At 44.2% G+C, this 26,563-nt stretch overlaps 1 protein-coding gene across 7 annotated transcripts in view; it reads left to right on the top strand.

The window, feature by feature from the left end:
* NLGN4X (neuroligin 4 X-linked) overlaps positions 1–26,563 on the top strand; it is a 315,738-nt gene that overhangs the window by 7,737 nt on the left and 281,438 nt on the right. For all 7 annotated transcript variants that reach the window (XM_019417767.2, XM_019417773.2, XM_019417772.2 and 4 more), the window contains exon 2: positions 25,749–25,916. The gene's annotated coding sequence lies outside the window, so the exon portion shown is untranslated. The remainder of the gene's footprint in view (positions 1–25,748; positions 25,917–26,563) is intronic.

The following is a 26,563-nucleotide window of genomic DNA, read 5'->3' as shown; positions in this document are numbered from 1 at the left end:
GTATACAGACATGCTCCAATGCATGGTCCTAACCAGCACCTATTTCTTGCACACATGTTTTTCTCGGCCAGTGCGACACATTAGGTCAGCACACGAAACAACATACCAGGAGGCAATATGTGATCTTGTCCCATTTTCCGTGCCTTCTCTGCATCACTCACCGAGGGTGAGTCATATTAAAATAGTCATCATGTGAATTATGTGCAAAGTAGCGCTTGTAAGTCCTGGTCATTTGAAAATGAAGGCACTCGTCCGTAATCAGCTGGATTTCTTCAAGTTTTGTCTTATAACTAAAATAATATTCTCTTTAAAAAATTTTTAATGTTTATTATTTTTGAGAGAGAGAGAGAGACAGAGCATGAGTGGGGGAGGGGCAGAGAGAGAGGGAGACACAGAATCCGAAGCAGGCTCCAGGTTCCGAACTGTCAGCACAGAGCCCGACGTGGGGCTCGAACCCACCAACTGTGAGATTGTGACCTGAGCCAAAGTTGGATGCTTAACCGACTGAGCCACCCAGGCGCCCCTTGAGTAATATTTTGTAACACTGTATCAATGACCCGTGTCAATGGTGAAAAAATCAAATGATATAGGTGTGACAAAATGGCACCCCTCAGGGACACTGGTGTCGTAGGTTGTTGCACACTGGGCTGGAGAAGTTGACAGTTGTTTCAAGGACCAGCCCGGACACTCACTTGAAAAGGCTAAACCCATACCCCTATTATCTGCCCCCTAGGATCTCGCACACCTTTCTTTGCTGCCATAAGGGCTCTGCTCAGAGACTGTTGCCATTGAAACCTTGTGGCTCAGTTGAACGCGCGTTGTATCAGCATAGTAGAGAGACCCAGCGTTTCCCTTAGTAAACACGGAGAAGCTCGAAGCCACAACGGTTGTGAAACTGATCTTAGTCTCTTTCTGGTCTCGGCTCCCTCCTTGGCACTCTCCTGCCACATGGCGTGTTCACTCACAGTGCACCTACCGGGAAGCCCCGACAAATCCCCACCGACATCCGCAGCAGGGGTGAATGAGTGCGGGACCCAGGGTTTGTCCTGGCTTCTCACTACACCACCCTGCACGGGTTCTTGTAAAATAGGATTACGCTACTTTACGAGACAGCAAACACACTGAAGTCCCCGACACATCAGGACACTTACGGACACAACATAACTACGATCTCTTTCTTACGTAGAATAGTTTGGTTTTTTTTTTTAAGTTTATTCATTTATTTTGAGAGAGAGAGAGAGAGAGAGAGAGAGAGAGATTGAGCGAGCAGGGGAGGGGCAGAGAGAAGGAGAGACAGAGAATCCCAACCAGATTCCGCCCTGTCAGCATAGAGACCAACGCGGGACTCAAACCCATGAACCGTGAGATCACAACCTGAGCTGAAATCAAGAGTCAGACGCTTAACTGACTGCACCACCCAGGTGCATAAAATAGTTGTATTGGCAAATTGTATGTAGAAACTGTCCAGCGTTTAACTAGCCAAACTTCATTTAAATATATATAATTAGTAGTATATGATTGTATATGTACTAGTTATGATTGTACTCTAGAGAAATGAAGTTGGCATTCTTGTGTTTCCATTTCAATATAGATTTATAAATGTACATACAGTCATCTAATTGTACTTAGACGCTATCCATTTATATAATTATATTTATATACGATTTATGTAATTGATGAAATCCTCTAAATTTGTTGTAATTCATTGAAAAGCTTTTATATACTTAACTTTTTCAGATCTATAGATATATACAATTATGTGTTTTATGATTTTATATAAACACATAGCCTACGTGATAAGTTAATCTATGAACATTTCATGTAAACATATACTACGTGTATCGATGTAGGCAAATACGCAGTCATGCGTTTTGCAGAACAATGAGTCGTAAATGGTAAGTAGCTTTCCAGGCTGGCCCATGGTATCTGCATTTAACGGTCCACAGAAACTATAGCTTCACGATGAATTACTGTTGATGTGCTGGCTAGCATATTGCAGTGCTCACAGGAATGTAATTAATTGGTACTTAGTGTGCTTTTGTGAACCATTTGGGACCTCTTATGTCAGTGGGAACATGTGGCAACCCGTGTATCTTTCCTGCCTGGATACAGGCAATGTCTGCTCCCACCAGGAGAGACTGAGAGCACCTGAAAGTAATGTAACGTTAGGTGTCGACTGTACTCAAAATGAGAACAAAAAACACCGTCAAAAAACCCGAGACTCTCTCCGAGGTTGTGTGGAGGTCAGCAGGAAAGAGCGCCAGGGCACGTCGGTGACCGTCATGGGCAAGGACAGCCTCTGCGTATCCCTGTCCCCACTGTGGGATAGGTTCTCTTGACCTGGTCTCTTGCCTGGCCTTGCTCACGATGAAAAATCAATACGGGAGGCTCGGGAATGGGGGAAGTCTTTACGCTGGCAGGAAAGAAATGGAGTGACTAAGGGATTTTCGTGGTTTTCTGGAAACTGGCTTCTCCCTGCCGCAGACGTTTGGTCTTGTTTTGGTTGACCTATTTCGTTGAGCACGTCCTATGTGCCAGTTACAGGCGTGGGCGTAAGTCAGTGCCGGTAGCGAAGAGATGAATTTGGGAATATACGTACGCTCAAAAACCCGTGTGTGGGTGCTCACAGTAAAGTTATGAAGGGCTTTGGTTCATGGATGTATATCACCTCTCCCATTTTCTGGTGTTATTATGGGTCCCTTCCTCCCTGGCTTTCTTCTGTTTGGGTGAGTGAGGAGAACTCACTTGTCTTTAAAGGGCTGAGGGAATAATAAAGGTAACCAGGTAAGAAGAATGCATCCAATCATCAGAAAAGAGTAGCAAATGTTAGTGGCAAAGAATTCTGTGACAATTTGATAGAATTCTTCACATGCTATATGTGTGTGGCTTTTCATCTTGAGCAATATATAATATGTTGGAGAGAAATATGTATATAATATAGATTTAGAAATTATATATATTTTAGAAAGAAATATATAGAATATATATTTTTAGAGGGAAATGTATAATGTATATTTTAGAGAGAAATATATATAATATATGTATTTTAGGGAGAAATGTAACATATATTAGAAATCTATATCATCCTGAGCAACATATAATCTATGTTATATATATTAGAAATGTATATTTATAATATATATTCAGAGATATATATTAAATATATATTTAGACAAATATATATATTATATTTTTTTTTTTAAGAGAAAGAGATAGCACGAGCGGGGGACAAGGGCAAACAAAGAGACAGACAGAGAATCCCAACACAGGGCTCAAACCTATGACCCTGGGATCATGACTTGAGCTGAAATCAAGAGTCAGATGCTCAACCGACTGAGCCACCCTGGCTCCCCTTGGCTGGTTATAGTTTTAAAAGCTGTCAAACCTGTGTTTATAAAACACTGATTTATATTTTACTACATTCTATGAGTAATACATACATACAACAGATTACGTTGACTCAACCAAGAATTGAGTGCTCCTGAGATATTTTCTGTCGTCTCAGATGGTTGTGTTGATGCATGGTCATTGAACTGCCCTTGTTGATCCCAGCCAATTCCTTATGGTCCTTATAAAAGTCAATTGGCGATAGTTAGGTATTTTGCATTCCGAAGGCAAGAAAAATACCTTGAATCCTCATGTACTTGAGTCTCATAGATTTAAAAGAATCACAGATAATTGTGTCATATTCTACCACCCTTCATATAATCTATTTTTTTCTACCATGTTAGATCTTTGAACTTCATGAACCAGCCTTGAAAACAGACAACATCAGTCATGGGCAAGCTGGCCTTGCTTGTAGATTACATAGTCCCAGAGAAAGATTTTTTTTTTGTGGTGATTGTTTTCAAAACACATGCAAACATCATAGCAATGGGTGTGGGAAGAGCTCCCAGTCAGGGATCCTCGGTTAAGGAGGATCCCAGATCAACTAATTTCGGAGAACCTCACGTGTCGTAGCCCACACCTGACTTTGACCCTGGAGACCAGCACATCTGAGGACTTGAGAACCCTCACGCTAGTGGATTCAGGGATGTGCCAGATGATTTGAGATTCTTTGTAATGAGTTCCACCCAAATTACATAACTGCAATCACAGAACTCTATCGAGTATCCTTGCATTATATTTTATTGGCAGAGCACAAAGAAAAACAAAGGCAATCTAAAGTTCCTGGAGACTGTTTAAATTGCCAGGGTCATCTGGAGAAATGAACTTGGTATTCTTTTTCCCCTCCATTATATTTATTTATTCAGTATCTGTTGAAGGCTAACAAGTAGGAAGATAAAGAAGACTATGTTGTTTGTTTTTTGTTTATTATCCATATGACAAGGCCATTTTGTACCTCGTTAGAAGTAAAAAAAAAAAAGTGTGTGTGGGGTGGGTGGAAATAGTAAAACATGAGCCACAGTCTTTTGATGAAGGACACAGAAGTTTTATATCCAAATCTCCCTTCTAGTGTGTGTGTGTGTGTGTGTATGTGCACGCATGTGTGTTTAATCTCTCACATCCTGTGTTCAGTGTTCAGGAAAATAGTAGCTTAATGGAGTGCTCATAAGTCTTTCTCACGTAGTTAATAGCAAAATCACCAGGGCCATAGAGCTTAAATATTAGCAATTTGGTTCCGTTTATAATTTCCAGACAAGGACGGTATCCTGCCACACTTCAGCTACTTTAACAGGACAAAGTCCTGGAGTTGTACAAACAGGTGAATTTGTTCCATACGGGATGGGGAGGTGACCCGGAGCTTTGGCGAAAAGAAGGCTGCCTGGCCTAGGGCATTTCTGGGAGACACCTGTGTCCCAGTCGTAAGCCATCAGGCTGGATCTCTGTGCTGCAGAAGCATCGGTGTCCATATACGTGTTGTCAACCCTGCACGTGCTGAGCTCCTGGTGAAAGAGCCGGGATAGCTTAGATTGCAGTACAGAGAGTTATTTGGAATTGATGTGATGAGAGAGTCAGAATCACTGAACAGTCGACATTTGGAAAACTAAAAAAAAATACAAATGCAAAAAAACGTAGCCCCATAAGGCCAAAATGTTACTTTGGATTCATCTTTGTCTTATTAGCACAGAGAGTTCAGGATGAACAGCAGAAATGTACCCCAGGAGCCGAGGCAGGACCGTGAAGCAGACCCAGAGAGAAAATTTACGATACACGCAAGCGAAAATCATAGTTAAATGGGCAGAGTTGGGGAGTACAGTAGACCCCCGCCCCCCAGCCTCATCCCTGGTTTCCCTTCCTGTGGGGTCAGTTACCTGCAGTCTCTTACGTGGTCGCGTTGGTGCAGCTGCTGACCTGGTGTCAGAAGGTCCGTACCTCGTGCCTCACGGGGTCACAACACTGGCAATCTTCACCTCACCTCACCCGCGGGCATATTGTCTTCTCCCCTCATCGCAACACGGAGGGTGAGTCCAGAACAGTAAGATGTTCTGAGAGAGACGGGGCGGCAGGTGGCTCAGTCGGTTAAGCGTCCGACTTCGGCTCAGGTCATGATCTCATGGTGGGTTCTGTGTCTCCCTCTCTCTGCCCCTCCCCCTCAAAATAAATATTTAAAACAGGAGAGATTTTTGAGAGGCAGTCACATAACTTTGATTACAGTATATTATTAGAATTGTTCTGTTGTATTCTGAGTTATCGTTACTCTCTTCTGTGCCTGTTCATCAATTACCCCGGCGTATGTAGGGTTCACTACCATTTGTGGTTTCAAGCATCTGCTGGGGGGTTCGCGAAGCATCTCCCCAACAGAACAGGGGGGACCCCTGTCTCAAGCCGGGGCTCTAGAAGGGGAGAGCAGAAAGTGGAGAAACCTGAATTAGTTAAAGCGGAAAACACAGCCACGTGGAAAGCCGAGGGAGGCGGGGGAATCGTAGACGGTTCAAAACAGCGGCATCAACTGAACTATAAAGCCGTAAAGCTGGAAGGTAGTCACAGTTTGTCATGTGGGAAAAATACCGTCTCAACCAAAGACTCTGACAGTTTAGGTCCGTAGTGGAAACAAACGGTAACATATTATGAGGACAAACTAGTTCGGACGTTGCTTCACTTAAAGTTTGCGTGAAGGTCTTTTCATGATGATTCCGTCTGCCGACAGCTTCTCAGGTCATGTCCGCCAGGTTATGTGATAATTGTATTGATTGAAAGTCTCCTTGAATGACAAGAAGCAGATACTCGAATTTATCAAATTGGCATTAAGTGCCGTCAATAAGCATATGCATCAGCTTCAAAACACAATGAATCCAGTCACATCCAAATTAACAAGAGACTGTTTAGTTTTATGAATGTACGACATATGTACTGATATTCTATATATATATATATGATATATAACATATTCCATGTTGGTTTTATATATATATAAATATATAATGACATGCGTATTTTGTAATCTACAACTTACATGTATGCTGATATTTTATATATATGAAATACATAGTTTGTACATATAAAACATATATAAAATAAAAATTATGCAAAATGATAGCATTCATATGTAAATACACAAATATATATCAGCATATATATAATTTATATGTATCGCTATACTTTAAGCATATAAATTATGTAAATATATACGCATATATTTTTACATATGTATACATAATTTACTTTCTATTGGGAAACCTATCTTTCTGAAGTTGTTTTAGTATATGTGCTGACAAAGTGAGCATTTTGTGAAGATTTGTATTCAATTTTTTAAAAAGCTTATTTATTTTTGAGAGAAAGACACAGAGTGCCAGCAGGGGAGGAGCAGAGAGAGGGAGACACAGAATCCGAAGCAGGCTCCAGGCTCCCAGCTGTCAGCACAGAACCCCACGCGGGGCTCGAACCCACAAACTGTGAGATCACAAGCTGAGCTCAAGTCGGATGCTCAACTGACTGAGCCACCCAGGTGCCCCTGCATTTTATTAAAAAAAATTTTTTTTAAATGTTTTTCACTTTTGAGAGACAGAGCATGAGTGTGGGAGGGGCAGAGAGAGAGGAAGACACAGAATCCAAAGCAGGCTCCAGGCTCTGAGCTGTCATCACAGAGCCCCATGCGGGGCTGGAACCCACCAACAATGAGATCATGACCTGAGCCAAAGTCGGACAGTTAACCAACTGAGCCGCCCAGGCGCCGCCGTGGAGGTTTTGAAAAGACAGAAAGTAGTGTGCATTCCGTAATACCATAACCGAGTTAGTAAAAAATTCAGATGCGCCGTTTATATTGACAAAATTGGATCGCTACAATTCTGCGCGCTCCATCTTTCCAAGATACGGGTTTCCCTTGTCTGTGTTTTGGGGTTTCCCTGGTCTGTGTTTTGCACGTAGCGTAAGGATGAGACGCCTAGAAAGGCAACCAGGAACCCCCCCAGCAGATCACACCTGTTCCCAGTGGTGGTCTTAGCAAGTGGCCACCTGTGGTGGGTGAGTCAGGGGCTCTCACCTGAGATGCTCACCTGGGCAGGTCAGATTGCAGCATGCACCTCCCCTTCCTCCTCTCCTCCTCCTCTGCTCTGATATCCTCTCAGACCTGCTGGAGTTTGCAAGGACTGTTGTCCTCTCTTCAAATTAAGAACAGTGTTCAAGTACACACTCTGTAAGTTTTTTGGCTATTTCGGTTTGTTTTCTCTGTTTTTTGGTGTGGGGACAGCATGCAATGACTCTAGAAACCTGTATGTTCTTATCCACTTTTAATCCGGGGAAAATAACAATGTGCTTACACGACTATTAAATTGCCTGTATCAAATACAAGGTATACTTTGTCGGGATATCCATGATAAAAGGAGAAAGTCATTTAGAGCCACCGTTTTTGTTAAGACTTGAAAGAAGCTGAGCAAACGTGGGCATTCCCTTATTGACATGGGTAGAAACGGAGTCACAAGGAGCTTCTGGGATTGATCCAGACTGCACACAGCTGGTCAGTACTTTAAAAAAATTTTTTTTAACATTTATTTATTTTTGAGACAGAGAGAGACAGAGCATGAACAGGGGAGGGTCAGAGAGAGAGGGAGACACAGAATCTGAAACAGGCTCCAGGCTCTGAGCCGTCAGCACGGAGCCCGACGCGGGGCTCGAACTCACAGACCGCGAGATCATGACCTGAGCCGAAGTCAGACGCTCAACTGACTGAGCCACCCAGGCGCCCCCTTTTTTTTTATTTTTGAGAGAGAGAGACACAGAGAGAGGGAGACACAGAATCTGAAACAGGCTCCAGGCTCTGAGCTGTCAGCACAGAGCCCGACGCGGGGCTCAAACTCACGGACCGCGAGATCATGACCTGAGCCGAAGTCAGACGCTTAACCGACTGAGCCACCCAGGCGCCCCCCTTTTTTTAAAAATTTTTTTAACTGGTCAGTACTTTTAAACACTTGTTACCAAATGAAGGTGAACTAGGTGAAGCTTTGGGCCTTGGTATATTTCTGTTTACAGACTCATCATAGGGGTTCACAGAACAAAGCACCCGATGTCCAGTGACCGTGTTCCAGCCCATTTTTCTTATCTGTGCAGCAGAAATTTAACAGGGTAAATTGTGTTGATGACAGGTGTCAGGGGAGGAAGCAGCAGAAGTAAAAAAAAAAAAAATCTCTAAAATGGGAAGCAACACTTGTTAACGTGGAGACAACCTTTTACCGTCACCCAAGTTTAGAGATAAGCAGAGGGTCCTAGGGGCAAAAGGAGTTGGACGCCATTTCTTGTGGGGAACACGGAGGTCTTCAGCTGTGTTGCAGTCCTAGGGGCTGGGGTCCCCGTGTCTTGTCACACTGAGGGCTTTGCATGACCTCTGTACGTTCCCCAACCCGGAGGTGACCCACTGATCACCACCTTAAATCTCTTTGTTTTTTAAAATGAAATCTGATTAACACACATCCTGTTAGTTTCAGGATCACAGCATTGATCCGAAATTCTGGATGTTACTCAGGGGTCCCCGCACCACACTGTCACAATATCATTGACAATATTCCCTCTGTTACGCTTTTCGTCTCCGTGACTTGGATGTTCTTTATTTCTTTTTTAAATTTTTTAAATGTTTATTTCTTTTGAGAGAGAGAAAGAGACAGAACACGAGTGTGGGAGGGGCAGAGAAAGAGGGAGACACAGAATCCAAAGCAGGCTCCAGGCTCTGAGATGTCAGCACAGAGCCCAACGTGGGGTTCGAACCCACGAACCGTGAGATCGTGACCTGAGCCGAAGTCAGATGCTTAACCACCGGAGACGCCCAGGCGCCCCTCACAGGCAGTCTCTTAAACACGGGGAAATCTGTATGCTTATGTCGACTCATCCATATCCGAGAGCAGAAGGACCCCCGGGGAAACCGGGATCAGGGTAAGAAGTGACTGGCTTGCAGGCTGAGCCTGGTACGTTTTGGGTGATGGCTTGTGGTAATGTGCACCCGAGGGGCCCGGAGAGCCCTAGCGCCCCAGCCTCCGCGGAGATGCTTTGTGAGTACCTGAGGATTCATTACTGTTGGACACGCACCTCCACCACTGTGTCGGGGACCCTGCGTGTTCTGCACGAAGATCAGCAGCCCCGAGCTCCGCGTACAGCTCTCTCTTTCTGCTTCAGACGCTCGCGATTTTCCCACGATGCTTTCATGCAGAAGCACTGGAAACGAATCCTCTCTCATTTCAGTGAGAGGCATCTTAAAATTGTAATTTTGTTGTTCCTGCTTTTATCCAGCGGGGCTCTGATGCCACCGGATTAGGGGCTGATTATTCCACTGGATGGAAAATTTCAGTTGTAGGAAGCTGGCCGACCCGCCCCCTGGGTTACGGTGCTCATCCCTTCATGCTTATAGGTTGACTGATTGGATGCAATATAACCTTTTTTATTTTTTTTCCTTTAGGACATTTTTGCAATAGTGTTTTCATTTTTTTTTTAATTAAAAATTTTTTAATGTTTATTTATTTTTGAGAGAGAGACAGAGCACGAGCAGGGGAGAGACCGTGAGAGTAAGACATAGAATCTGAAGCAGGCTCCAGGCTCTGAGCTGTCAGCACAGAGCCCAATGTGGGGCTCGAACCCACGAACCATGAGATCATGACCTGAGCCAAAGTCTGACGCTTGACTGACTGAGACATCCAGGCGCCCTTCCTAATTTTTTTTTAAGTTAGTTTATTTTGAGACACAGAGAGACCACGAACAGGGGAGGGGCAGAGACAGAGAGAGAATCCCAAGCACAGAACCTGATGAAGGGATCAAACTCCTGAACTGTGAGATCATGACCTGAGCCGAAGTCGGACGATTAAGCAACTGAGCCACCCAGGCGCCCCAATACTGGTTTTGTTTTTAAAAATAAACTTTAGGGGTGCCTGGGTGGCTCAGTCAGTTAAGTGTCTGACTTCAGCTCCGGTCATGATGCCTCGTTCGTGGGTTTGAACCACATCAGGCTCTGTGCTGACAATGCATAGCCTGCTTGGGATTCTCTCTCTCTCTCTCTCTCTCTCTCTCTCTCTCTCTCTATCTCTCTCCCTCCTCTCTCTGTGCCTCCTCCTGCATCCAGGCTCTCTCTCTCTCTCTCTCAAAATAAATAAAATAAACATTAAAAAAGTGACCTCATGCTCTTAACCCATGATGTGGGTTTTGGTATAAAATTTTAATAGGCATGTCGGTGGTTGTCACTTAAATACATCATAAGAAGTATTCTTTTGAATTCTGGTGACTGGGTCCCCTTTATGAATAACACATAAGCACATGGTAGCCTTTTCAAGGAGGTGTGTTTTCTAAGGTATACAAGTGAGATGGAATGATTAATCATATTGGCATGTGTCTTATCTATTGTAAACTCTGATATTACCCTAATCTGAGATCACAAAATCCACATTCTCAGCTTCTAGTGCGTTCTGTGTGGTCATGTCCCCGAACCAAATCTCTGTAACCATGAAACACGGACTCCCCACTCTGAAGCCCAGTCCCTCATGACAACTGTCAAACTTTCCGTCTCTCAATTTGACTATTCTACGTTCCTCATGTAAGTGGAATCATAGAATATTTGTCATTTTGTGTCTGGCATTTTTCACTTAGCACAATGTCTTCAAGGTTCATCCATGCTGTGACATATGCCACAATTTCCATTTTAAGGCTCAGTGATACTCCATTGTATGTACACACCACATTTTCTTTGTCCATTAGTTGAGATGGCTTTATTTTTATTAGAGAGGAGGAAAATAAAATATACATTGCTCTCTGTGCTTGCACTGTTGATAAGGAAGAGAAGCCGTGTACCGATTTTTTATCAATATATATACTTTCCTACCATTTCTGCATTAGCTCTTTTTTAATTAATTTATTATTTAATTTACATCCAAGTCACTTAGCATAGGGTGCAACAATGATTTCAGGAGTAGATTCCTTAATGCCCATTATCCATTCTGCCCATCCCCCCTCCCACAGCCCCTCCAGTAACCCTGTGTTTGTTCTCTGTATTTAACAGTCTCTTCTTCTGTTTTGTCCCCTCCTTGTTTTTATATTATTTTGCTTCCCTTCCATTACGTTCATGTGTTTTGTATCTTAATGTCCTCATATGAGGGAAGTCATATGATATTGTCTTTCTCTGCCTAAATTCACATAGCATAATACCCTCCAGTTCCATCCACGTAGTTACAAATGGCAAGATTTCATTCATTTTGATTGCCGAGTAATACTCCATTGTGTGTATGTGTATATATATATATATACATTTTCTTTTATCTGTTTTCTTTATCCGTTCATCTATCGATGGCCATTTGGGCTCTTTCCATACTTTGGCTATTGTGGATAGTGCTGCTATAAACATGGGGTGCATGTGTCCCTTCGAAACAGCACACCTGTATCCTGTGGATAAGTGCCTAGTAGTGCAGTTGCTGGGTCATAGGGTAGTTCTATTTTTAGTTTTTTGAGGAACCTCCATACTGTTTTCCAGAGTGGCTGCACCAGCTTGCATTCCCACCAACGCAAAACAGATCCTCTTTCTTCGCATCCTCGCCAACATCTGTTGTTGCCTGATTTGTTAATGTGAGCCATTCTGACAGGTGTGAGGTGGTATCTCATTGTGATTTTGATTTGTATTTCCCTGATGATGAGTCGTGTTGAGCATTTTTTCATGTGCCTGTTCGCCATCTGGATGTCTTCTGTGGAGAAGTGTCTATTCATGTCTTTTGCCCATTTCTTGACTGGAGTGTTTGTTTTTTGGGTGTTGAGTTTGACAAGTTCTTTATAGATTTTGGATACTAACCCTTTATCTGATATGTCATTTGCAAATATTTTCTCCCATTCTGTCGGTTGCCTTTTAGTTTTGCTGATTGTTTCCTTTGCTGTGCAGAAGCTTTTTATTTTGATGAGATCCCAGTAGTTCATTTTTGCTTTTGTTTCCCTTGCCTCTGGAGACGTGTTGAGTAAAAAGTTGCTGCGGGCAAGATCAAAGAGGTTTTTGCCTGCTTTCCCCTCGAGGATTTTGATGGCTTCCTGTCTTACGTTTAGGTCTTTCATCCATTTTGAGTTTATTTTTGTGTATGGGGTAAGAAAGTGGTCCACGTTCATTCTTCTGCATGTCGCTGTCCAGTGTTCCCAGCACCACTTGCTGAAGAGACTGTCTTTATTCCATTGGATATTCTTTCCTGCTTTGTCAAAGATTAGTTGGCCATACATTTGTGGGTCCATTTCTGGGTTCTCTATTCTGTTCCATTGATCTGACTGTTCTTGTGCCGGTACCATACTGTCTTGATGATTACAGCTTTGTAGTATAGCTTGAAGTCTGGGATTGTGATGCTTCCTGCTTTGGTTTTCTTTTTCAAGATTGCTTTCACTATTTGGGGTCTTTTCTGGTTCCATACAAATTTTAGGATTGTCTGTTCTAGCTCTGTGAAGAATGCTGGTGTTATTTTGATAGGGATTGCTGAAGGAGCTTCCTAAAGACTGTGTTTTTCCTTATAGAGAAGGAGTAGGATTTTCCAAAATCTCTGTAACCTGAGACTGCACATTCTGGAGAACGCCCTTGGAAAACAAGGATACTGAGAAAATGATAATAGTTTTAGGCGTGGTCAAGATACAATGGCTATGTTAAAAAAAAAAAGAGTCCTGGGGTGCCTGGGTGGCTCAGTTGGTTAAGCGTCCTACTTCAGCCCAAGTCATGATCTCATGGTGCGTGAGTTCGAGCCCCGCTTTGGGCTCCGTGCTGACAGCTCGGCACCTAGGACGTGCCTCGGAATCTGTGTCTCCCACACTCTCTGCCCCTCCCCTGCTCACGTTCTCTCTCTGTCGCAAAAATAATGTTTAATGTTCATTTATTTTTCTTAATATCCTCATTTTCCAAGTTGTAAAAGTAAAAAAAAAATGATTTTTTAATATTTTGCTAACTCACACAAGGGCTATGCCTGACACCAGGTTGGTTTGTGTTTTGAATTTCTTTTCATCGATCTGCCTCCCGCCCTTTCCTCTTCATTGCAAAGTCTCGTTGAAGAAACTGCTATTTCTATGTATCCTATGGGAAAGTAGGTTATGGCGTCAGCAAAATGTAGTACTCAAGTTATTTTTAAAGGAACATGGGCGTTCTCCGGAATACGCAGTCTCAGTTTACAGGCTCCTTATGGGGTAAGCTCGAGTGGCCTGAGGAAGTGTCCCCAGCCCCCAAAGAGGAGGCTGCATGAATACAGCTCTGTGTGTGTGTGTGTGTGGGGGCGGGGATGGGTAGGGGACTCTGTGGGTTTCCTACACCTCCCGTTTTCCGGTTCCCAACAAACTCAGAGTGTGGACGAGAGTCTGTGAGAAAGAGAGTTCCAAGGTAGCCTTTGCTTTATCATTCAACACACACACAAACACACACGTGCAATTTTTCCCTTGCCGACTCCCACTCAACCAGACGAAAAAGGAGCCATGTGACGGACACATCTGTAGCCAGCCATTCTTACGGGTTTATTTTATCCCTTCCCCCCCCCCCCACCTTTATTGAGACATGATTCGCTGTGTAAGTGTAAGGGGTACCTGTTGATTTGAAATACTTTTAAGTTGCAGCATGATTACCACCATCGAGTAAGCTAAGTCTCCATCTGGTCACCTAGTTACCGTTTCTTTTTTGGTGGACAGATATTTAAGATTTAGTCTCAAGAGTTTTCAAGTATAGAATGCATTATTGTTCCCTATGCATACAATATTGTGTGTTAGATTTGCATAAACATTCACCTCCTAACTGGATATTTAGCCTCTGCTACCAGCATTCCCCTCCCATTCCCTCCCTCCTGACCCCCCCTTCCTCCCCTTCACCCCTGGGAACCACACTCTACTCTCCCCTCCTAACGTTATCTCATCCTTCACTCTAATAGTAACATAGGGCCTTTGCAGAAATGGCTGCATGTTTGAAAGCAGTGATACGTATTACATGTGTAACTTGTAAAGCGAAATGAAAGGAATGACTCACCCACCTTTCAGAAGGATGGTTGTGCTGGAAGGAGCCGGGTGTGCCCCACGCACTGGTGTGTACATGTGTGTGCGCTTAACAAATGCAAACTTCTGTAACGTACATGATAGTAAGTAGAAGATCATGCCGGTTGATTAGAAAAAGGATGCGTTGAAGTGACAAGACTTGTATGATACTGAAAACACAACTCGATGAACTCATATGTTGCGGGAATACATCTCTCTTACAAAGATTTATTGCCCTCGGCACCATTGATACTGGGGCTGGATAATTCTTTGTTGCACATGACTTCCCTGAGCATGGTTGATGTTTCCCTGTATCCCTGGCCTCCAGCGTCTAGATGTATATCTCTTCCCAGCTGTGACCATCAAAAATGTCTCCAGGTGTTGCCAGATGTCCCCTGGGGGTTAAAATCCCTCCCATTTAAGAACCTGTATTACCAAATGAGGTGTGCCCATGCCAGATTTTACACAGGGGATTTCATTCTCTTTGGGGTTGTGGTGGCCTTTTAGGTGTGCTGGGCGTGACCAGAAAAACAGGGACAAACAGGACAATGAGAGGCCATATCCATGTGTTCCTTGAAGCTTTTTCGTAACAAGAATAGACTGTATGAGTTGTATCCGTGGTAATGAGAATTAGGTTGATGTTTGGGGATAGCCATGATAAAGCACTTTATCGAAAAGGAAGATAGAACTGATGTTTGTAAGTGAGAGCTTTGGAGAAAATAAAAAGAATAAAGAAAATCCTTGATAGGCATCTTCGAGAACAGAGGACAGAACAAAATGCAGCTAGCTTATCTAACACTGGGCAGAGCCATCTTGCAAATGGAAACGCTTTAGATGGGAAGACGGTATATGAACGCCTGGCACATAGAATGGATTCACACGAACGGGCGAGTGCCCTCACTCGTTTACAACTCACATCCGTGGAAAACACACACACACAAATGTGCTGCGCAGAAAATTAAATCTAAGACCCATTGAAGACGGTGTTGTATTTTCTGAGCCGTTACATTGATTGGTTAAAATTAGATTCTCGAACAAAATAAGAAGTTTTAATAATGTGTGAGTGAATACGAGATGAATTTGTGTGGAAAAATGTGTGTTGAAGAGAGGTCATTATCAGCCTCAGACATTCACAATTCGTGTCACCAACCCGGGAGATTGCAGACGTAAGATTTGTCATAAGTGTCTTCATCATGGGTTATCTTGTGTGATTGTTTTAAATTGCTATAAGAACTAGCCACCTTTTACATTCTCATGATAAAAAGATTCGGTAAAGCCAGTTACACAGCTGGTTCTTAACAGTTTAATTCTGTAACGTTGGGATGTGGGGGTACGTGCCGATCTTTTTTGGTACATATTTCAGCATTGACGTTTGCTACGATAAGTATTTCATTGCCTTCATTGCATAGTTCCTAAATGTCTACATTTTTCCTTGTCTCCATGTTTAAAACTTGGGTTATGTTTTTGAAAGGCTGATGCCACGCGTAAACTATTCAAACTAATGCCGCAGTTTTACAGTAAGTTTTTTGTTCCACGAGGAAAGAAGCAAATAAACGAGGCTCCGAGAAAATACAAGAGAAAAGGGAAAGTCCATTTACTATGCAGAATTTGATGTCTGGAGACAAATTACTCCCACCTACAATTTGGCTGCCGTTGTCATTCTACGTTTATAGTGGATGCATTTGCAAATGTGAATGATGCAGAAAGCACACATTCTGGCCTCATTCTTCCACCTGGTGCAAACGTGCAGAATCAGCGAGGTAGTTCTTGTGCGATGGTGAAAAACTGGTTGAAAGTAAATGCATGGAGCCAGCCACCCAAAGGTTCTGTTTCCACAGCTCCAGATTCCAGTGTGTGGGGTGTGTGTGTGTGTGTGTGTGTGTGTGTGTGTCTGAGAGAGAGAGAGCAGTTTTCTCCTTCTGTTTGCTCCATATTTAACACTAGAAATTCAAGGAAAAACACCCTGAATCCAACCATATCATTTTACAAATAAACCAAACGTTGTGGATTGAATTGTGTCTCCCAAAATGATACAGTGAGGTCCTAACACGCAGCACCTCCAAAGGTGACCTTATTTGGAACAAAGTTCTTTGCAGATGTCGTTAAGAGGAGATCAGTCACGGGGCCCCTGGGTGGTTCATTCGGTTAAGTGTCCAACTTTGGCTCAGGTCAGTGGAGTACGTATTCTACAAGGCATGCCCATCAAACATTCCCAAAAGAGGATGGAAACACAGACCTTAGGAATTGGGAATCTTACATTCCACTAGAATCCCACGGTTCATGGCTTTGATCCCCACATCGGGCTCTGTGCTGACAGCTCAGAGCCTGGAGCCTGCTTCGGATTCTGTGTCTCCTCTCTCTGCCCCTCCCCCATTCGCACTCCGTCTCTCTCTCTCTCTCTCTCTCTCTCTCTCTCTCTCTGTCTCTCAAAAATGAATAAACGTTTAAAGAATTTTTTTTTAAATAAAGAGGAGATCAGTGACATCCTGATCATACTGGTCTTGATCCAGTATGACACCTGTCCATCTCAGGGGAACACACTGTGTGCAACACAGGCACACAGTGAGAAAACAAAGTGAAGATTCAGACAGACCCACGGGACGTCCCCAGCCATGGGACGGTGGGGGGCAGAGATTGGAGCAAGGCATCCACAAGCCAAGGGAACCCCAACTATTGCCAGCAGCCACCTGAACTTGGAAGAGGCAGGACCCTCTTCCTTTGGATACTTCAGAGCAGTGTGGTCCTGCTAACCCCTTGATTCTGGAATTTTGGCCTCCAGAACCTTGATGAGAGAATAAATTAAACCAGTAGACTTGTTGTACTTTGTCACTGCAGTGCTAGGAATCCCGCCAAGATTCGGGGCTGTCCCACCCTACGGGAAATAGCCATCTGGGGTAGAGCCTGATGAAGGGCAGACCCCTGGCCCAGTCTCTCCCTGCTTCTCTGACACATTCTGGCAGTGGTGGGGAGGACACTTGTCCTCCATGGTCACCTCTGTGTCATCAGCTTTTTAGAGATGGCACCACATCCTATCACAACCCCCACGCATTCTGGGAAGGGGTGACGGTCCCCTACTTAATTACAGCCCTTTGGAGGCAAGCAGTGGGCCTTCATACTCCTCAACTGTAAAATGAGTGGGTTGGACCGATCCCCAGGTCCTTTCCAACTAATTCTGCCTGATTCCAGAGCCATGATCATTGTAATTAAGACTCTTGACTTGAATACTGCTCATTTTAAACTGTGATTAGTGATACACACGCTCCGTGTATTTTCCGAATAAACTTCATTGTGACCTGGTTAAATGGCAGATACAAATGGAGCAGAGGGGGTGTGCAAGCAGAAATTGTGAAATTTGGAGCAAACCCAGAGGTATTGACACACTGAACAATGTCTAGATGATAAAAAATCTGGCTAGATCATAAAAAGCACAGTGCAGCACTTAGGGTAGAAAGTCTAAATGGCACTAAAATAAAACTTGGGACGTGGGTATGATTTGTCACATTCTGTCTCTGCCTCTGTCTTGCCACTGTGTCTGACTGCTAGGACATATCGACCCCAACATGGGTTTTCTCCAGCATCTTTTCAACTTCTGATCGTGGCATGTAAACACTTGGGCCGAAGAGCAGCCTTGTGTGTTTTGCGTGCTTCTATGGAGGAGGTGACCCCCAGTCTAGGTCATGCCTTTTTTTTTCCCTTGGGGAAAGTGTTCTCTACATTTACGAAGCAGAATGGGGAATTCTTTAATCTCTCAATTGCTGTGATTGTCAGAACCTTTTGAACCATTGCCATATGTTTGTTTCATTCATCGAGGAATGGCGATGCGTTGGACTAGCCTTGGGGAAGGAACACCCGGCAGCTCGCTCACGGGCTGTGTGGTCTGGCGGCGGCTAGAGACACGCATGTCAGGTGATGCAGCATCATCCCTTTAATAAGAAGTGGCTCAGTCGATGCTTATGGGGCTAGGAGGACACGACACGGGGGTTCCTGATAGGGGATGCTCCCTTAGGGTTGGCTTCATGAGAGGTCTTCCAAAGGAAATGCGACCTCCCAGTTGAGAGCGGGTTGAAACAACCTGAGGAAATAGTAGGGGAGAGACTGATTTTGGAGCCTGATGTGTGCTCTAAACCCTGGGCCGTGAAGGAGGGACAGTGTTTCCCAAACCTCTGTACCAGCGTCCCCTGCAGGGCAGTGTCCCACCCAGGAAAGGTTCTGAGCCAGCAGATCCAAGATGGAGCCCACATGAACTTGCTGCTACTGCTCTAGGGGGTCACACTCTGAAAACCACAGCATTCGAGTCTTTTTCAGGTTCTTTGGCCACAAACAGCCTGTTTAGTTTTTGACTCTCCCGTCCTGTTTTGGTTTCTCCTGTGTGGAAGGTGGCATGAATACGTCTGGGTCTGGTGGTTTGCTTCTGACAGTGAGTCTCGCTGCACTGATTTCCACGTTGCCTTTGTGTTCGGGCTCCTGGTGAGTTCAATCTCATGTGTATTTATTGGGCATTTACCATGTGCTATGGACTGTGCAGGATGTAAAGATTAATAATAACCACCATAAAAACTCATTGTTATTCCCCTATGCTTCCAAATGCTTGGCTCATACTTGAAAACACTTGAAGGCAGCCAGTGGTTTCTCATTTGAGGGATGCAAGGGCACATTCTCTCTCAAACGAGGGTCTTGTAACTCCAGGCTGGGTGCAGCTATTTTCCCTTCAGAGACTGAGAAACCAGGAACGGAGCTTCATTCGTTCATTCATTCATTCACTCATCCATCCATCCATCCATCCATCCATCCGATAACCATGAATGCACAACAGTCAACAGGCTAGATAATGCAAGACATAGAAACATAGATAGGATTCAATTCCTGATCCTGGTGAGATCACCATCCCAGTGGAGAAGACAACATGATCAGTGGAGTATGTATTCTACAAGGCATGCCCATCAAACATCCCCAAAAGAGGATGAAAACCCAGACCTTAGGAATTTGGAATCTTACATTCCACTAGAATCTTACTTGGCATGTGTACCACTTGGGACAGGTTGTTATTTGTCTACATTACCTTAAACACAGCTGAAAACTGCAACTGTTTATTACCGCCTAGATTTTCTGGAAGTCAGGCGTTCAGGAGCCACACAGCTCGGTGGTTCTGGCTCACGGTCTTGGCATACTGCGCTTCATTTGGAGGCTGGGCTGGAAGTTTCACGAAGGCATTGGAGAATCTCACTCGTGTGTTTGTCAGCAGGTGGCTTTGTTCTTTGCCACACAGGCCACTCCCTAGGGCTAGTCACACAAACTTGGCGGCTGGCTTTCTCGAGTCGGGGAGGAGCGAGAGCCAATGAGAGGGAGGGACCCTAAGATGAAAGCCATTGTCTTTTCTACCTTGATCTTGGAGGTGGCTCATTATCAGATCTGCACGCACACCGTTGAAACCTGGCACCACGTGGATGGGGACAGTGAGACGGCATTCGGACAGGGAGGCAGGGACCATTGACGGCTATCTTGGAAGCTAGAGTGTCCAAGAAACTTTTACAAAAGAGGTTGCTTATGATCTGTGTCTCAGGATCGCTGGGGTTTTGTCTGAAGAGTAGAAGAAAGAGAGAGTAAACGTGTGTGTACCAGATGTGTTGGATAAAGGCATTCTCAAATGATAACATGCATGTGACATCGTGTGCCAGTTCACAGATGCACTTGAATGAGTGGGTTGAGTGTCATTTCCAGTGCAAGGGGTTGTATCGGACGACTGCGTTGAAATCACGGGCGCCTGGGTGGCTCTGTCGGTTAAGCGTCCGAATTCGGCTCAGATCATGATCTCACGGTCCATGAGTTCGAGCCCCGCGTCAGACTCTGTGCCGATGGCTCAGAGCCCGGAGTCTGCTTTGGATTCTGTGTCTCCCTCTCTCTCTGCCCCTCCCCCGCTCATCCTCTGTCTCTCTTTGTATCAAAAATGAATAAACATTAAAAATTAAAAAAAAAAAAAGAAATTGAAATGAGAGTGCTCCAGGTGGTGGAACTCAATGGGAAAGCCCATCAATGTTATTCTTTCAGCTGTTGGAGGAGCTCTGCTACTGTTTTTGCCGAAGTGAATCATTTACGGAATGTCAGTTTTAAGGGGGCGGATATGATGCGGGCAGGTAGCGGCCGAGATGGAGGTTGAGGGAATGAGGCTAGTAGAGGAAATGGAGATCCAGAGGGGGGGGTTGACCCTGGGAAAATGAAACCATGGCGTGGGATGGCTACCTATTGCAGAGACAACAAAGCCACGGAGTAGCTATGAGACGCTGGGGTTGTGTTTCAGGTCCTTTAATTCAGGGGAAGGGAGAGGCTTCCTGAACTTGGGACAGGTCAGTCTTGCCAGAAAGTGCACAGATCTGTGAGACTGGCAGAGAACAGGCGCTTTGATGGTGCTTATAAGGTAATGGATGGACTTTAAAGATGGACTTACCCGGCCTCCACAGTGTCTGGAACGTAGTGTTTTTCTTTCTGAAAACTGGTCCGCCATATGCACCATCAAGACCTTCTCCGCCATTCTCATCACTCCATAGTACCTACTTAATGTCCTGACACGTCGTACCTTGAGAAGAAGAGCTCTTCATAAGACACATGGCTCTGTTTCCTCTCGCGTCTCTTCTGCCGTCTTTTCTGACCGCGCACCTCGACTCTGTGGCTTTGCCCAGGTGGCCACTGGGGGGGTGAGTCTTCAACAGAGCCAGCGTCCTCCCGGGACTTTCTCTGTAGACTCTGACGTGTTCATCGTCCCAGTTCTAAACGCTGTCCCCTTGGCTCCCCTCTACTGCCTTCCTGTGCCTTTAGTGAACTTTCCGGTATCTTCTGTGCATTTTCTGCATTTTCTCATCCTGCTTCTTCAGCTACTACTGTTGCCCCAGACTATCCCACGTAGCTTTGCATCTGTTCGTGATTCAACCATAGTTTCCACCTGGGACACCCCTGGGTTTCTATTCTCTGCTCTGACGTCACTCTCAAGCTCCACCTTGCTCTCACGGTCGTCTCTTTTGAGGACGACTTTGTGCATACTGCCAAAAGCCCAGTTCGGTGTGTCCAAATTCAGCCCATCGTCTTTCTTGCCAAGCTTGCTCTGTTCCCTGCATTTTTGTTTTCCCGGACTCAGTCCCTCATCCTGCACTTTGCATCCTGTCTCTAGTCTGCCTGGTGTAATACACTTTCCGGGTCTCCTTACTTCCTTGGCTGGGGTACGTCTCCACTGTCCACAGCCATGTTCTCTCTTTAGTTTCGCTATTTTACTAATGTCCTATGGCTGTTCACACTCTCCCATCTATTTGGTCTTCCTGCTCCACCTTCCTGAATAATAGGTTGCATCAAAGGACTGTCCAGTCCGGAAACTGTGCTCAAGCCTACGTTTTTGTCCATTCCCTGTCCCGGCCATGTGCACTTTGTGGCCTCTCCTCCCTCGTATGTAATGTTCCATCCAGGCTGATAATTGCAGGGATTCACTGCACCTGTTCCTTGCTTTCTTGCTGTCATTCTCATGTTCTCCTTCAACCTGGAGTACTTGTGTATTCCCCTCTACCACACCAGTTGGGAAAACCACTCCTGTGTTTCCCCTTTACTCACACACTCAATACTTGCTGTCTCCAGGTATATGGTTCCCCACCCCCACCCCAGCACTGAGCCATTGTCTGTGTCACCTGCAGGATGTGTCCTACAATTCAGTTCAATTTGATCCAAACTGGAGTCAGCACAGACCCCACAGGTTAAGGGCTCGGTCCCACAAGACTTGTCTCCACTGCAGATGTCAATTGTAAGCAATAGGTCCCTAGGTTACCCACAACTTTCTTCCAACTTGGCTACGGATCAGAGGTTCCCAGAATCCCCTCCTTGGATTGTATCATTTACTAGAACAGCTCACAGAAGTTGGAGAAACAGTTCTTTAATGTCTTCCAGTGTAGTTTATAATCAAGGAGATGATAAAGGATACAGAGGAACAGCCAGATGAAGAGATCCATAGGATGAGGTCTGTGAGGGTCCTGAAGCAGGAGTTGTGTCCTCTTGGAGTTGGGATGCACCACACTCCCAGCCGTGGATGGACGCACCCACCCAGAAGCTCCCTGAACTGTGTACTTTTCAGATTTTATGGAGGCTTCTTCATGTACTTGTGACCAATCTTTAACTCAGTCTCCAGCCCCTTCCTCTTCCCAGAGCATGGAGGGGGGCTGAACATTCCAAGCTTCCAACCATGACTTGGTTTTCCTGCCGACCAGCTCTCATTTAGAAGCTATGTTGGAGCCCACCAAGTGTTGCCTCATTAGAACAAAAGACACTCCTACTGCCTAAGAAGATCCAAGCTAATTAGGAGCTCGGTATGAGGAATCAGAGTCGTAGATCAAATGTTACAACAAGGATGCTCTTAGTGATGTAGGAATCGCAGGGGTTTTAGGAGTTCTGTGCCAGGAGCCAGAGGCAGAGCCCAACGCGTTTTTTTTTACCTAGTATGTCACACATATCCATACTTTATCCATCACACGAGGCTAGGATTCTCTCTGCTCACTTTCTTCACACACTCGTTTCTGGTACTCAATTTCTCTCAGAGGAGCCAGGTCACCTAATGCTTCCTGGCTGTGTGGGGCTGACTTGTTCACGTTCCGGTTTTCTCATCTGTAAGAGAGTAACGTAGAGAGCGCCGGCATCTAGAGGTGTCTGCGAGATGAAGAAGTTACTGAAGCACGTGACGTACCTTGAAATACAGGTGCATCCTAAGGCAGGCTCTTCGTATCACTTATGATTGACCTTTCGTTCCTCCTTCTGCGTCTAGAATGTCTTACAAAGGATGGCTTCGTGTTACTTAGAATAAACCCCAAATTCCTTTTACTGACCTATTTGGCTTTTCACAGTGAGCCTCCTGTCCACCTCCCCAGCTCCATGGCATAGCCTTCTCCGATTACCACCCTGCTGGTATACCAGTTGTCTCTTGATTTTGTGATCCAACTAAGTGGGTACCAAATTAGGACATTGCCTCTACGCTTCCCCTGCCTGGAACACCCTTCCCTCTTCCCACTTAAATTGGGTCACATGCTCTAGTGTCTTCATATTTAGCCCATGCTTACTTCATTCTTGGTGCTTCCTCAAATTGGAAGGCATTTTTATTTTTTGCCCACTAAGGTGTGTTTTAAAGTGTTCCTGTCTTCCCTTAAACGTGTGTCTTTTGGTGAGTCCCACTCAGATGAGACCCTCATTGGGTGTTTGTTGAAGAAATGAGTAGACACTCTGTGGATATGCACTGAGTGGATGACAAAAGTCAAACATTGCACTTTGAAGACAAGCGTTGACAAGCCAGCCATCATGGGTTCTTAGACAGCATGGAGTCAAACCAGAGACAGTATGAGAGAACATTATTTTTTCTATAAAAAACATTTTTTTAAATGTTTATTTTTGAGTGACATAGAGAGAGGGAGACAGATCGCAAGTGGGGGAGGGGCAGAGAGAAAGGGAGACACAGAATCCGAAGCAGGCTCCAGGCTCTGAGCCATTAGCACAGAGCCCGACGTGGGGCTGGAACCCATGAACTGTGAGATCATGACCTGAGCTCAAATCGGATACTTAACTGACTGAGCTACCCAGGCACCCTGAACGTGTTTTTTTTTTCTTAGAGTTTATTTTAATTTGTTTTGAGAGACAGAGATAAAGAGCGAGCAGGGGAGGGGCAGAGAGAGAGGGACAGAGAGGATCCCAAGCAGGCTCTGTGGTGTCAGCATAGAGTCCGATGTGGGGCTTGAACCCATGAACTGTGAGATCATGACCTGAGTCCAAATAAAGAATTGGACAGTAAGGCGACTGAGCTCCCCCATGTGCCCCAAGAACATCTTTGATCATTTAACCTATTTGTTGTAGATGGAAGTTAGTCTCCCACCGAAGGGGAAAATGGTTCTACCTCGATTATTGAGCTTGTAAATTAGCATGATTTACTGAAAATGTGTGGTTTATGCCACACACTTCTGTGATTTATTTCTAGATGTCTTTTTATCTTAAAAAAAATTTTTTTTGCCAGTATGCATGTCCCTCGACTTTTCGGAATTGTTTTTCTGTATTTTTTTAAAGACAGTGTCAGAGAAAGGCTTCAGGTTTCCCATTCCAGTCCATGCCTGGAAAATTAAGAGCAATAAATTTTCGGAATGTAAAGGATTCTGGAGCTTAATCATTTAATGTCTTACAGGAAAGCTATAAATCCACCGGGCTCAGAAGTCTCTTCTGCTTGCAGGATAGAGGAGCCGAGGACTTTTTTAATTTTGTTGTAAAGGTTTGGGTCAAAATTAGCAATGTGGGCAAGAAACGAATTCCTTGAGAGTTCATCGGAATTGTGGGTTGACTCAGCAAAAGTCGAATCGGGTAAAATTGATTATATGTATTTTAAGTTATTTTTTAAATTCTGAAGAGAAATTTTCCTCTTCGTTGTTTTTTACTCAGCTTTCAGAACGCTAAAAATTAAACAATCTGAACATTGTATAAAACTGGGAGCAAATCCAAAGCAGAAACAGATGTTTTATTAAATATGCATCTTTACAAAACTGGATATAATTTGGAAGATTGTTCTGTTTGAGGGATGGGAGGTAAAATTTGGGGGAGATAAATGAGGTCACTTACATTAATTTGAACATTTAGGTACACATCTAGAAATATCCAGGATGACCCCCTGATACCTAAACAGACATTTTCTTCTTATGTGAGCATCCTTTTTTTTTTTTTTTATAGCTACCCAAGAAATGAAAACCCCTCATTGTTCTTTCAGAAATTCAGCAGGTCACTGCAACTCAAAACAAAATTACTTAATTTCGGAGGAATAAGCGTAGGATTGAAAAAAAATTTAGGGGTGCCTGGATGGCTCAGTCAGTGGAGCACCTTCTTCCTCCTCCTTCCCATGGGCTGGACTCTGACAAATATGGCCGTTGTCGCCCTCCTCTCTCAAGGTCTTCTACTGTGCCAGCTCCTAAGATTTTCTTACAGCTGTCATCTCCGCTGAACCGGCCAATTTCTATTCCTTAATTGCTGGTCCGTGAGGTCATGCAGTTATTTATGAGTCGTTGCTCTGAGGATGCTCCCTCCTTCATGAGAAGTCAGGCTCATTGAGGACAGGGGCTGTCCTGTGCATCTTTGGAATTCAGGCTCATTGAGCATAGGGACTGTCCCGTGCGTCTTTGGAATTCCTTTTCTGACTTCCTGTCTCATTCGTGGTTTGCACTCAAAATACACTTGTGGAATGAAATGACAGGATCTCTAGACAATATTTATTGCAAGTTATTTAGGTACGAGGGAATAAAATCCCATCAGTACCCTCTTGGAATGTCAAACGTGTATGAATGCCAACTTTTATGAAGGTGTTTATATCTTTCTATCGTATTTTCTAGGTATTTTTTTGACCTACTACGCGGGGTGAATTGGAATGGCTTTGAAGATCTTCATGAACCCCCAAATCTTCAGTTGTAAAGATGAGAGTACATGGAGAGGCCTCCTTGAAACATTATCCTAGTGTGGAATGAATCCTTCTTCTGTCCGGACCTGATATTCCTCAGAAGGTCTGTCTGCTTTGAGTGATGTACTCTCTGTACGCTAAGATTCTATCAACATGATACAATAATTTTATGAATAGGAAATGATACATTTACATATTACAAATTATATTAAATTATTTACATATGATAAATTATATTGAATTGCATATTATATATATGTGTTAACAAACTATAATATTGCTAATATATTAACAACTCATAAATATTGTTTTAGTTAGTGCCTCCTGTGTGCTCTTGGTTGGGGTAGATTCTTATGATTCATCGCTTACATACAACACCCAGTGTTCATCCCAACAGGTGCCGTCCTCAATCTTCCCCTCTCCTCCGCAACCCCCATTAGCCCTCCTCAGTTTGTTTTCTGTATTTCAGAATCTCTTATGGTTTGCCTTCCTCTCTGTTTGAAACTGTTTTTCCCCTCCCTCCCCTCTTCTGTTAAGTTTCTCAAGTTCCACATGAGTGAAAACATATGATACCTGTCTTTCTCTGACTGACTTATCTCACTCAGCATAATCCCCTCCATTTCCACCTACGTTGCTGCAAATGAGTGCCTCCTCTTTTTAATCCACCTTGACTATTTGGAAACTGTCATCACAGGCCATATATTATTATAATTAAAAGTTTCTTCTCTAGGGGCACCCGGCTGGCTCAGT

This window comes from Panthera pardus, unplaced genomic scaffold (assembly GCF_024362965.1).
Source record: "Panthera pardus isolate Hobbes unplaced genomic scaffold, ASM2436296v1 HiC_scaffold_27, whole genome shotgun sequence".
Taxonomy (NCBI): Eukaryota; Metazoa; Chordata; class Mammalia; order Carnivora; family Felidae; genus Panthera; species Panthera pardus.
This window is presented reverse-complemented; position numbering and strand designations above follow the sequence as displayed.